Below are 3,182 nucleotides of genomic sequence, written 5' to 3' on the forward strand. Positions count from 1 at the left end.
ACTATGAAACAACCTTCAGAGAAGAGCAATGTTATCCTATAAAGCCACCCTAGTAAACAACATGTAACGGGTGTCGTCGTCTGATAAGGAAGAATCGGAGCAAAGCGCAGCGTGGTAAGTGTTCAAGACTTTTATTAAACTGAACACTGAAACAAAAAAATAACAAGGTGCAAAACAAAACCGAAACAGTCCTGTCAGGTGCAGAACACTAAACAGCAAACAACTACCCACAAAACATAGGTGGGAAAAAGCTACCTAAGTATGGTTCCCAATCAGAGACAACGATAGGCAGCTGTCCCTGATTGAGAACCATACCCAGCCAAAACAAAGAAATGCAAAACTTAGAAAAAAGAACATAGAATGCCCACCCAAAATCACACCCTGACCAAACCAAAATAGAGACATAAAAATCTCTCTAAGGTCAGGGCATGACACAACAAGAAAGATCCTAACCCCTGTTTTCCTCACACAGCCCATAGGCACCTTAAGAGAGGCTGCATGGAAGATAAGGGGATGATTAAAATAGATATATTTCCTACTGCACTGTATATTACAGACTGTACTCAATTAATTTTGACAGGCTTGATTAACAATAGCGTAGCACTGAGGCTAAAGCCCAGGCAGAACCATATAGCTACTCCACCGGCCAAGAAATGATGGCAGTTTCCACCGCTCTCCACCTCCAACACGGCTAATGAGTGATTCCATCATGCTGATCCAAGTACTTTGGAGCTCGTCTTCAGGATATTAGCGCAGCCAAAGGTTATTCATAGACTATAAAACCAAAGCTTTGGACAGGAAACGCTGACTTCTGTGCAAATATCAATTCAATTAGTAGAGGCCCCGATGAGTGTGGGTGCACTAGCTTGCTTTAATGGCAATAGACATGTATAAACAAGACAGGCAAGATACACTCATATATACATCCAATAACAGCTGATGTCTTGCCGTTTATTGTCACGAAGCATAATGACAGATGTAGAATTTAGATTATGTTTTTATTATCACTGAATTAGTACGAATTAGAAAGTTTAGTCAATTAAACATCACTTCACATCCAAGCTGTAACAACTGGCATGAATAATCTGTTCACAAATAGGCACAGCTCGGGAGGTAATGCCATTCAAGTTCTGCTACTGCAGCATGCTTGATATAAGTTCAGAAGCAAGAGTTTGAGTGTATTGTGAAGACAAGACACAGTAGAGAACACTGAGTGCCAAGTTGTTTTCCCGGATGGCTGAACAGCTTCCATGCTCTCTTTCATTGTAATGTAGGCCAGCCTGTGTCGTAGAGGGACAAAATGAGAGCACAACTCACCAGTTGCAATCTCAGCAAAACCATCTCTGTGGAATTGTAGGTAGCAAGGTTATTCCTCACAAAAACTGTGAGTATTTGGCAGTAGGGTAAGATGCATTGAGTTAAGCTATTTAGAGAGTATTGAGTAACATCTGGTCATAAGCTATGGTAGGAGTTAGTCACTGATAATAAAATGCGTATACAGTTAATGAAATACTCTGCAAACACTTGGCTATATAACACTGCCTCAAATTAGCAATACATTCAGATTTATATGCAGTGAATCTAATTGCCACCAAAGCTACTTGCTATACACCATGCATAGTATTACATAATAGCTAGGACAAACTGCATGGTGTATTCACAAAACCTCATCACCATTTACCATAATTCCCCACACATCCTCTTTAAGGTGGTCAATTCAGAATTTAGAATAACTCCTCAGGTTGATAACATAATGATCCCTATTTGTCTGACTTGTTGTACCTCTATCAGCATCGCTCTGAGTGTACGCACAGCGCCACGTTCTTGTGCCTCTCCCAGTAGTGGCAGTTCTCAGGAAAGCTCCAGGTGGCCTCGCTCTCCTTGTGGTGACTGACAGCATGCACCACGAACCCCGCCATGCCTTCATCTTTGATTCCACTTACTCGATTTTGCTGCTCCAGTTGTGGATGGTTTCCTGTTCCTCATCTGGTCTCCTGGTGAGGGCACAGTGGCCCGGCAGGGCAATTAGGCCCAGGCAGAGGAGCTCCTTCATCCTCACACAGAAGTCCTCCAGTAGGCGCCTGTTCCTCATCTGGTCTCCTGGTGAGGGCACAGAGGCCCGGCAGGGCAATTAGGCCCAGGCAGAGGAGCTCCTTCATCCTCACACAGAAGTCCTCCAGTAGGCGCCTGTTCCACATCTGGTCTCTTGGTGAGGGCACAGTGGCCCGGCAGGGAAATTAGGCCCAGGCAGAAGAGCTCCTTCATCCTCACACAGAAGTCCTCCAGTAGGCGCCTGTTTCTCGCCCCATACATGAGACGGATGGAGAACCAACCACTCAGCTGTTGTGAATAACAATAAAATTAATCATCTTATTTACCATAACCACAAGTGAACAGTTCAAATTCATTCCACAAGTGTTCTCAAACTAAAATACTCAACCAATGACATGCTCCACAGATGCATAAAGGCTCATTTAGCATGGTTAAGAACACTTTACCTGTCCACCACCTCCAAGATGGACTCCCCAAAGCTGTTGGTGCCCATCAGAGCATCATACAGCACATACAGGTTCTTCTCCCCTCCGGTGCTCCAGAAACAGCCTCTTCTTGACCACCTGAAACTGTGGCTTGGCCTCCAGAATGTCCATGTACTTCCAGAACTGGTTCCTGATGTTCTCCTCCACTGAGAAGTAATGGGAATCAGGCCGGCCCTTCTTAATCTCACAGTCAATGTCCTCCTGCTGGGTGAACAGTACATCCAGCTTGTTCCTCACCGCCAGGAACTGCTCTTTGACATAGCAGACCTCTTTGCTCTTCACGTTGTCTAGGGCTAGTCGTAGGACAGGGGCGGCTGCCTCATAGAGAGGGAAGAGCTCCCCTACTGCGCTGGCCAACACCTCCGCCCCTCACCTCAAAACTTTCCATCACAGCCTCAATGGCGTTTTTCTTCTGGGCCACCACCTTCTCCAGAGGACTTGCCATGCTCTGTAGGGAGAATCAATATGAAAGTTGAACTATGTGTCAATGCTTGTTTAGGTGTGCCGGTCTTCAGAAATCATGCTCAAAATCAGGACGGAAAAGCTGCACATTGCTCTCAAGTAAAGTGGTTGAATGCCCTATAATAACAGTTGACATTCAACCCCTTATGGGGGCGCCATGTGTGAGTTTTCCCTCCAGAGTAA

The 3,182-nt window shown here is 45.1% G+C and overlaps 1 pseudogene; it reads right to left on the bottom strand.

Moving 5' to 3' along the window:
* Window positions 1–484: 484 nt before the first annotated feature.
* Window positions 485–2,982, bottom strand: LOC109903679 (protein rapunzel-like; annotated as a pseudogene).
* Between the last annotated feature and the right edge of the window lie 200 nt (window positions 2,983–3,182).

The sequence above is a fragment of the Oncorhynchus kisutch genome, linkage group LG2 (assembly GCF_002021735.2).
Source record: "Oncorhynchus kisutch isolate 150728-3 linkage group LG2, Okis_V2, whole genome shotgun sequence".
NCBI lineage: Eukaryota > Metazoa > Chordata > Actinopteri > Salmoniformes > Salmonidae > Oncorhynchus > Oncorhynchus kisutch.